This window comes from Puma concolor, chromosome D4 (assembly GCF_028749965.1).
Source record: "Puma concolor isolate L17-30 chromosome D4, mPumCon1.1.hap2, whole genome shotgun sequence".
NCBI lineage: Eukaryota > Metazoa > Chordata > Mammalia > Carnivora > Felidae > Puma > Puma concolor.
The window spans coordinates 3841758-3852844 of NC_141679.1; positions in this window are offsets into that span (position 1 = coordinate 3841758).

Sequence of the window (11087 nt, forward strand, 5' to 3'; positions counted from 1 at the left end):
TGGAGCCAGAGACCCAACAGATGGAAGGTTCCTAGAGCCCAAGCTCACACTGGCCCCACTGGGGAGGTGCGGGGACAAGAATGCCTGGACATAGCCGCACCCCCACGTAGGTAAGCAAGCTGCTCTGCAATCTGTGTTCCCTGCAAAGGACCCCTGAGGGCAGGATGGGTGTCACCAACGAGTGGCCGGTGTACATCCTCGATCGCACGTAGTGCCACACGCACCTTGCGTGTTTAGCGGTGACGAGTTCATCCAGCCCTCCCTTTCTATCGACATTTACTCTGGTGTATGCTGTGCCCTCGCCGTGTCCGGTGTGCCTCACAGAGTCTAACTCGCTGACCTACCCTTAGCCCGTGTGAAGTCTGTCCCTACCACGGGGCACCTGTCGTCTGTCATAGACGCGGGTACTTACAAACAATACAGCAAATGGTCTTCACAGAGTTGGTTCGAAAACTCAGCATGTTCAGGCATTGGGCTAAACCCTGTGTCAATAGGTCTGACATGTAAATACATTTTATAAAAAGGCGCACAATTCATCTGCAAATATTTTCAAGAAATAGTGTAGTAACTTGCTTGGAAACACAGTCCCAGATCCATTGCCAATCTAACTGATGGTGATGAGTGAGATACTTGTCATCATTGGAGGCTGGGCCTAAAGGAGGATGCCTGGGGCCTCCCAGTAATGAATTCCTGAGAAGTAGGTAGGCACCATCCGAACCATCGCTGGGTTGAGAGTCACCCAATGAACCACGGCTGCTTTGTCACACTTTGCCCGCAGAAGGAAAAACCAAGATGGCAACATAATGGTTTCCACATTTAACAAACTTCCCCAAAGAAAAACCTCTCTTCTCTCCCTCCAACCTTATTTTTTTACTTTTTTCTTTTTTAAATTTTATTTTAGAGAGAGATTGAGGGCACGAGCAGGGGAGAGGGTCAGAGGGAGAGAGAGAAAATCTCAAACAGGCTCCACTCTCAGTGAGAGTGTAACACGGGGCTCCTTCCCAAGACCCGGGGATCACGACCTGAGCCGAGATCAAGAGTCAGACGCTCAACCGACCGAGCCACCCAAGCGCCCGTTTATTTTCATGTTTTAAAATCCACTTGCACATCTGTTAACATGTCCTTTGGTGAATGTCAGAGTAACTCCACCTTGGAGAAAGGCCGAACAGATGTGGTTCCGACAGGGCAGAGAAACCACTAGAAAATGTCTCCAAGGGCAAACTCGGAGTCATTGCTGTTTTCCCCAGAGCAAAGGAGTCAAAGCAGAGGGAATTCATTCCAAAAATTAAGTGGCCCTTGGCCCAAGAGAACACATACAGGAAAACCATCTAAGTCCGAGGAAAATCGGGGGAGAGGGCCAGAAGTCAACCAAGCGAAGCCCCTCTACTTTGTGGACTGCCCTCGGGGGCCCCAAACCTGGTTTCCTGTGGCTTCTCAGTGGTCTGCTCCGGGCGGGTCTGAGCCCATGCTATTCAGAGACAGGAAGACCAGGATGGGAAACAAGCTGGGGGCCCCTCTGTCCCCAAAGATCTCCAGAGTCGGGGAGGAGGAACAATCAGAAGGCAGAGGAACCCCAGACCCGGAGTCAGCCCTGAAGGGCCTCCCACACCCTGACAGGCTGAAAGAAACCGGAAAGCCAACACAGCCCAGGCCGTCCACACCGCCGTCCTGATGCAGAAAGCCCACAGGGAGCCCAGTAAGACCTCAGAGAAGCCCCAGCCCCATGAGACGCAGGACCAGGTCCCAGGAGCTTGGGGCAGGTGTCAAAGAGCACCCATCTGCATTGTGTCTGGACAGAAACGTGATCCACGCAACTGCCCACGTTAAGCACGAGCAATACGGAAAAGAAATAATAATCATTTGGTCTTTACACAGATACAGTACAACATAAATAAATGGATTGTTAGGTAATTTTTAAAAAGGAAAAAGAAAGAACAAAGCAAAGGAAGAAGGTAGAAATCTAACGTGAAATTGCACATGTGAAGATCTATTCTAGGAGAAAAGGCCCGGCTCACATCAGAATTTTGCTTTAAAACATCCTCGGTGCAAACTTCACAAACGGAACAGCAAGAGACAGAGGAGATGAGTGGCACAGCCGGGTCACCTGCGCACAGAGAAAGTTCAGGCGCTTGTCCACGGGTGCCGAAAGGACGCAGTGGAGGGGGCCTGACGCGGGGGCACGGCAGGCACGTCCCAGACTCAGACCGAGGGTGTCCACGCGCAGTGGCCACGTCAGAAGGAAGAGGCCGTGCGTGTGGCCATGTGAGACACCAGCACTTTCCTGCACCCGAGCCAGAGCGTCCACAAACCTGGTCACAAAACGTGACCCTCGCGGACGGGCACAAAATGGTCTACTAAGACACCGGGCACCGTTAAGTTTTCAAATCCGTCATGAAACAGCCGTTCTCCAGACATCTCCATGGGGCAAATCAGGTGACTGACAAGGTCAGGGGCAAGACAGCAGCCTGGCCTCGTCCCCCCGCCCTGAAAACCCCAAATGGCGTACCGCGTGTTACAGGTGCAGGGAAGAAACAGGGACCCAGGACGCCATGTCGTGACTTGGGTGCAAGTCGTGAGGTGAAACAGCTCAAACGGGTTAACAGTCCAGGAGTGTGAAAGACGCTCCAGTCCGGATGGTCCAGGGAGGAAGAAAGTGCCGGAAAAGGAGGGGTAGAAAGAGGAAGACACTGGAACAGAAAACCAAGACTGGTTCGGGCGGCAGCTTGGTTCCAGGAGGCCCTTGTTATGAACCTCAAGCAAGCCAAAGCAATTCTTTTAAATTTTTTTTTTTCAACATTTATTTATTTTTGGGACAGAGAGAGACAGAGCATGAACGGGGGAGGGGCAGAGAGAGAGGGAGACACAGCATCGGAAACAGGCTCCAGGCTCCGAGCCATCAGCCCAGAGCCTGACGCGGGGCTCGAACTCCCGGACCGCGAGATGGTGACCTGGCTGAAGTCGGACGCTTAACCGACTGCGCCACCCAGGCGCCCCATGCCAAAGCAATTCTAAAGCCAACAAGGATCAGGGCAGGAGGAAGACGGTGGAAGCTGTCGTTTCCTCCTCTGTCACAGCACCGAGTGGGGAAACCAAGAGGAGGGACCTCTGAGTGTCTCTGGTGGCTGTGAAGGGAACCACCAGAGGGACTAAAAATAAGAATCAAACCCAGAAAAGTCTGGAGGCGGAGGGAAGAGAGAGGAAGCAGGAGAGTGGTAATTTTCTCTTAGTCATAATGGAGTCCGCAGATGCTAGGCAAGCATGCTAAATTCAGACGCGGAGGGCTAAGTGTGACACAGAGAATTATAAAAAGAACCACTACAGAAACCAAAAACAGAATCTGTGACATTACTAACAGACAGACCCACACGTACACATGTTCCCACATCGAACAACTCGAAAATAGCAAAGGTAGGGCACGGCGCAAAAGATAGAAAACCAGAAAGCTTAAGACCAAAGACACCTTACATCAATGTGGTAAAACAGGAAAATCGCACCTAGAAAAAGAAAAGAAGTTATAAAGTCAGACAGGAAAGACTAACTCTGCCGGCCCCCGATTCGGACCAAGGCGAGTTGGCAAGGAACGTACCAGAGTAGGGATGACGCAGGGGCCTGACCTGGCAGGAAGGTGATCTCTGAAACCATCGGGGAATTCTACAGGCAACCTCACGCAACACGTTTAAGTTCTTGGAGGAAAGAAGTGATCTTCTAGCAAAATGTAGAACGCCCAGATCGACTCAAGAGACAGACCGATTTTCACAGAGGAGAGAGGAGAGAGAGCAAGGGAGTCCTTGTCGGTCTCTGGCTGGCCAGCGGCCCGAGGCACTAACCGTGTTACCTGATGTGACGGCGTCTATCGTGCGGTCTTAAGCTTCCTTTTTCTGTCTTTTGCTCTGTGCCCTACCTTTGCTGTTTTCGCGGTGTTTTGTGTAGGAACACGTGTACCTGTGGGTCTGTCTGTTAGTCGTGTGGAGGTCGTAGAGTCTGTCCTTGGATTTTGGAGTGGTTCTCCTCAGAATTCCTTATGCCTCGTCACTCCAGTAGCATCACGTTGTGGCTGAGCAGGTGGCTTTCTTCTGGCTGTGGACCAGCCACACCTCTGGTTCCTAAACCTGAGATCCTGTAAACCAAAGCACACAGAGCCAGAAAAAAGAAAAAAAAAAATTTTGCTTCGAAATGGTCAAACGAGCTTTGTTTGTTGTCTACAGCGGAACCCTAAATGATACAGTGAACGAATAACCTAAACAATATAATTTCAGACTGTGGCCAGAGCTAAGGAGACGATAAAATGTGATATTGGGGGCCAAGCCTGGTTAGAAAACTAATTTCGAGGAGGTCTGGGTGGTGAAAAGAAGGTGATGGGGCAAGGGACGGGGACACGGTTGCAGGTCAGAAGAAATACAGAGTACGATGCATATTCAAGCAAGGGAAGCGTCAGCCTGGCGGAGGTGGGGCTCTGTAGAGCAGGGAACAGAACCAGATGGGTCACTGACCGCGGAGAACTTATGGGGTCCTAATTACAAAGTGGAGACAAAGTCAAGGGCTGTGCAGTAGAGGGGAGCCCCCCCGAAACACAGGGCAGAGAGCAGTAAGTGGCTGGACGAGAGACCCCCCAGGGGTCACTGACCAAGACCCTGTGCTTGGCCGGGCTGTAGACGGGTCGGATGCCCCACCCTCGGTGCCCGCTCTTGAGTCATCCCCCTTCCCCGGACCCCCAGCCTGCTCCTTCGTGATGCACTTGCGGTTGAGTCGGGTCTCTCCCTGCCGCTCGCATCACAGGGCTCCCGGCACCCACCTCGATGGTCCCGGATAAAAAGTCTCCCTTCCCGTCTCCACAAAGGGCAGAATCCTTTTTCTTTTAACCGCAGCTCTTCAGAGAAGTTTCCGGGGGAGTCAGTTCCCCGCTCTCCCTCTCCTCCCCCACCCCGCCTCCCGTCAGCCCTTCCCACCAGGCGAACACACTCGGGAAGCAGAGGACAGGGACCCTGTTGACGGGGTTTGTACCGTGGGCTCCGGGACACAGAGCAGGATGGAGACAGGGCGAGTGGATGTGCTGAGGGCGACGGGCAGAACGTCCCGCGCGGTCTGCTCCTCTGCTCTCAGTCTCCGCTCTTGTCTCAGGACAAAGCACAGGGCCCCCAGAGTCCCCTCGCTTACCTTACCGCTGCCGGGAGGTGGGCCAGGACACCTTCCTCACTAACGCAGTTAGCGGCCCTGAGGACTCTCCAGGTTCCTAAGGGGATGGGGACAGGCACGTACGTACTGTGACAACATGCCCGTGGGCCCCCATCTGACCCTGGACTTGAGTCCAGAGCCACAGCACGGCCCCTCCTTCCAGCACTCGGCCCCTTTCCCAAAGCAGAGGCTTTAAAAACCAGGTGATATAACGTCTAAAAACAGGCAAACCCCTCCATGGTGTTTGAAGCGGCTCCTCTCGGCGGGTTAGTGGCAGAAATGGGGGAGCGGTAAGGACTACTGGGGTGGCCATGTGCCATTTGAAATTCTACACATTCCATATAAACTAACAAATATTCCATTAGATATTGAAATGTCTCGGGGCGCCTGGGTGGCGCAGTCGGTTAAGCGTCCGACTTCAGCCAGGTCACGATCTCGCGGTCCGTGAGTTCGAGCCCCGCGTCGGGCTCTGGGCTGATGGCTCGGAGCCTGGAGCCTGTTTCCGATGCTGTGTCTCCCTCTCTCTCTGCCCCTTCCCCGTTCATGCTCTGTCTCTCTCTGTCCCAAAAATAAATAAAAACCGTTGAAAAAAAAATTAAAAAAAAAAAAAAAGAAATGTCTCTGAATAAGGTGCATTAATAATATGATTAACAATATAAAAAGCTCAGAAATTATAATGAACACTTTAAAAAATCACTTAATCTAGGGGCGCCTGGGGGGCTCAGTCAGTTAAGCATCCGTCTTCGGCTCAGGTCACGATCTCATGGTTCGTGGGTTCGAGCCCCACGTCGGGCTCTGTGCTGACAGCTGGGATCCTGGAGCCTGCTTCAGATTCTGTCTCCCTCTCTCTCTGCCTCTCCCCCGCTCGTGCTCTGTCTCTCTCTCTCTCTCAAAAATAAAATAAACATTAAAAAAAATTTTAATCACTTAATCTACCACTGGTCAATAATGTTCACGGCACATGACACAGTCATACTTCAACGGAGGCAAAGGTCCAACAACTGAACTCAGTAGACTGCTTTGCGTATCATTTGATTTCAACATTTAAACTAAGGCTGTGTCTGCGTTCTCGCCTGGGCAAAAGCAATCTCTTTTCCCAGGCCTCTATGTAACCAGAAATCTCTGTAAAGATGGCACCCATAAAGCCATGATGTGTTTCACAAGAGCAGAGCTTTGAATCTTAAAAAGGATATTTCTAATACTGATTCAAGACTAAATATTTGTGCCATCTAACATAAATGCATGAATTATAGGCCTTACAATCTATTCCCTTCTCTTACAACTGGTAAGTGTATTTTTGAGCATTTAATAGAAAACTCTCTGATATATATGTATATATATATATATATATATAGAGAGAGAGAGAGAGAGAGAGAGAAACAGAGAGACACAGAGAGAGACAGAGAGTCTGCCTTTCTCGTATCTTAGTGTCAAAACTATGAGCAAAGCACTCATACCTCCCTGCATCTGTTCTCTTTGTTCAATAGTAACTTTAATATCTCTGTGTTTACATTCTGTGGGCAAATACCCATGACATCAAGATTTTGTTCAGGACATTTTTCTCTCTCCCTAGGATTATAAAAGGGAGTTGTTTTCCTGTGCCTATCCCACAGACGTTTTGGAAAGATTAAAATGTCACAGGCGGAGGGAACAAAAGTCACTTCGAGCAAACAGCCTTATATCCTACCTTCCATGTCTTAGGACTTACACGTGTTTATTTAGAGCAAATGAAAATGAGACGGGTTGGTAACGTTGCCACGGTCCAACCATACAGAGAATTTAAAACCATTTACTGTCCAAACCCTGAACATATAATTTTTTTTTTTTTTTAACGTTTATTTATTTTTTTGGGACAGAGAGAGACAGAGCATGAACGGGGGAGGGTCAGAGAGAGAGGGAGACACAGAATCAGAAACAGGCTCCAGGCTCTGAGCCATCAGCCCAGAGCCCGACGCGGGGCTCGAACTCACGGACCGCGAGATCGTGACCTGGCTGAAGTCGGCCGCTTAACCGACTGCGCCACCCAGGCGCCCTGAACATATAATTTTTTACAACCCTTTTGGAAATGCAAAGCGATTTCATTACAACCTATTATAATATCTGTTCAGAAACCTATGTCTGTGCTTGCGTATCTAAATATTTATGCAGGTGTATCTGGCATATTTGAATAAGATGCTCCTTCAGATGATCAACTGATCGTAAGAGTAACAAACCAAAGGTAGAGTAACAAAGCACAAGGAGAAGATACAATTTACAGACTAAGTATCTGCAACGTGAATTCCTGGGACATTTGCAGCCTGCTCGTTTCTTTCCCGGTAGCCGACCTGGAGCTGACCCGGCACATAAATGTGGTGTCCCTGCTTATGACCAGGGGCCACTGACAGCACTCAGGGGGGCTGCAAAACTCAGCTCTTCTGAAGTAACTGAGTGAGTCACAAGAGGCGGTCCCTGGGAGCAAAGATTATCACGGTAATACTTAGCAGCCTTTCAAAAATGTAGATTCTTTTCCATGTCGGTGCCCCATCACCCATTCACTAAGGCGTTTGGCAGATGGCACGCAATGGATTTAATTATGAAACACAGAACTGAACTATGAAATGTCATCAATTATAATGCAGAACTTTAATCTGCCAAGGGAATCTTTTGATTCCCTCCATCAGGGTTTCCATTGCGTAGAAATACTTCAGTGCTTCTCACCGCCTGTAGGAATCAATTTACAGCTTGAAATATTTCTTTGGGCATTCCCCTGCAAACTCCGCTACCTTCCAGCCACACCGGTCCTTCTGGTCCTTGCATGGATCATTCCAACAACTCCAGGGGCTTCGTTACTGATCTGGTCTAAGCGCGTGGCATATCGGATCTCATTTAGCCTTCTCGACTGCCACATAAAGTATTATTAGTCCCATTTTACAGATGAGGAAGATGAGCCAGCAAGAGATAAAATCGCCCAGGACTCCACCACGCTGCAAAATGAGGCGGACGGGATTCGAACACAGTTCCAATCCAGGGGAAAGTCTTTGCACTTACACTCCCTTCCTCCATAGTACGAAGCAAATGTAATAGCAAACCCAATGAATAAAACAGAAAACACACGAAAGCTCCGAAATCTTTTTTAAAAAAGCATTTAAAATTACATAGTTCATTAACAACAAATGAACCAAGTTCATTAACCAAGAAATCTTGGTATCGGGAAAATAAAGGCACTCTCATTCGAAATGGAGTCGGTAAGCCCTGCAGGGGGCGCTCTCACGCAGGTGCCTCGGGCTGCACCTGTACAAAAAAGGGAAGAAGGAAGCGGAGAATTCTTTCCACAAGAGAGGACGTTTTTCACATAGGAAATTTATGTCTTGCTTCTGAGAATGATGCTCCCTCCCTGCCCCAGTGCCCACCACCGCTCAGAGCCAATGAGAAACCACCACAACCCGCACCTCTGCTCTTCGCCAAAGAACTGTTGTTCACACCAGCCCTCCCCAGCTTCCTCCTAAATCCTAGTAAAAGCTGACCTTCCCTTTGTCTCTGCCGACTTGCCCAGGGTTCACCGCAGCTTGGGTGTCCCGGGTAGCACTTCCTCTGCTATTCCCAAAGAAACTATTTTTTTTTTTTTTTACTTAAATAAAATTATTTTTACTTGGTTTAAAGTTAAGTTTAAAGTTATGAAAAATTCAAAACCTTAAAAGTGCATGAGGGTGTGTCTCCACTGTCCCCCAGTATCACACTCTCCATTAAGAATAACTAAAAGCATGTATTTATTTTTTGAGAGATAGAGCATGAGTGGAGGAGGGGAAGACAGAGAGAGGGAGAGAGAGAATCCCAAGCAGGCTCCACGCTGTCAGCACAGAGCCCTACGTGGGGCTCGAACTCACAAACCACAAGATCACGACCTGAGCTGAAATCAAGAGTCAGACGCTTAAGCGACTGAGCCACCCAGGTGCCCGTGCACTGTTATTTCTTTATATATTTCATGATGGGTTATGTCATCTGCTGAGCAGGGACCCCTCATTTTTTTTCCTGTCATTTATTTAGCTGATCTCCTGTATTTTCTCCTTCATGTGAACTTTAAAATGAGCTTGTCAGTTTCCATAAAAATATTCTTGGAATTTTTATTAGAATTACATTAAACTCATCACTTTGGGGAGAATTTCCAGGTTGAGGGCACCCTTCAAAAATGTCACCATTGTCTTCACGTGTTTCTCTCTTTCTGACAAGCTCAGGTGAGATTTCACTGCTCTCCCATGCGGGACAGATTTATTGTTGTCATTTGGCAAACTCAGTCAACTGGGTTGATCAGAAAACAGTTCTTTCCTCTGGAAGCCACGACCCTCACTCTTTAAGTGTGATCAGGTGCATTTTCTGGAGAGTTCCTGGATCGCCTTTACAGTCCATCTCTAGATATTTCACTGCTTGGGCCGGTTTTGATTATATCGTTTTCTGAAAACTACAGCTACTTCTCTCAGATCTTCGGATTCTTTTGCTTAAGTCCTTCGCGTGGTCTCCTCATTCTCTCAGAGACCCTGTGGCTCTCTCCTGGCTCAACTCCTGCAGCCACGACCTGCCCACCGATTCTCCTGATGTGGCGTGGCTTCTGAGTCCCAAGTAATAGGACCTGAAAACAGTAAGTTGACGTTATAGAGGGAGTTGGCAGTGGAAACGTCTCAGCTGACCCAATATCCACACTATTTTGACAGCTCTGCGTACGGTCCATTCTGCCCCTCTGGGAGCAGGGGAGCCCCATCTGGAGCAGGAGAGACCCCCAGGAGCAGGGGAGCCCCCCAGGAGCAAGGGAGCCCCACCTTGGGACAGGGGAGCCCCTCTGGGAGCAGGGGAGCCTCATCAGGAGCAGGGAACGTTCCCAGGAGCAGGGGAGCCCCACCAGGAGCAGGGGAGCCCCACCTTGGGACAGGGGAGCCCCACCTCGGGACAGGGGAGCCCCTCTGGGAGCAGGGGAGCCCCACCAGGAGTAGGGGAGCCCCACCTTGGAACAGGGGAGCCCCTCTGGGAGCAGGGGAGCCCCACCAGGAGCAGGAGAGCCCTGCCTCGGGACAGGGGAGCCCCTCTGAGAGCAGGGGAGCCCCCCAGGAGCAGGGGAGCCCCACCAGGAGTAGGGGAGCCCCACCTCAGAATAGGGGAGCCCCTCTGGGAGCAGGGGAGCCCCCCCGGGAGCAGGGGAGCCCCACCTTGGGACAGGGGAGCCCCTCTGGGAGCAGGGGAGCCTCACCAGGAGCAGGGAACGCCCCCAGGAGCAGGGGAGCCCCATCAGGAGCAGGGGAGCCCCACCTTGGGACAGGGGAGCCCCACCTCGGGACAGGGGAGCCCCTCTGGGAGCAGGGGAGCCCCCCCAGGAGTAGGGGAGCCCCACCTTGGAACAGGGGAGCCCCTCTGGGAACAGGGGAGCCCTGCCTCGGGACAGGGGAGCCCCTCTAGGAGCAGAGAGGCCCCCCCCAGGAGCAGCGGAGCCCCCCAGGAGCAGGGGAGCCCCACCTCGGAACAGGGGAGCCCCTCTGGGAGCAGGGAGCCCCACCAAGAGCAAGGGAGCCCCACCTTGGGACAGGGGAGCCCCTCTGAGAGCAGGTGAGCCCCCCAGGAGCGGGGGAGCCCCACCAGGAGCAGGAGAGCCCTGCCTCGGGACAGGGGAGCCCCTCTGGGAGCAGGGGAGCCCCCCCCAGGAGCAGGGGAGCCCCTCACACCCCAGGAGCAGGGGAGCACCGTCCCCACACAGTCCAGGGGCACACCTCTGTCCTTCTCGGAACTAGTTTGCAGGCTCTGAGCAGCACACCCCCACCCTCTGTGTGTCCCTTTCCATCTCACTGTCTCCCTGACAGCTCAGAGGGCAAAGCAAACCATCTGTCACTGCCAGGCTCTCCCCTGCCTCACACACAGCAGTGATCAGTGAAAAACGGTTGGAGTGGGCAGAGGGC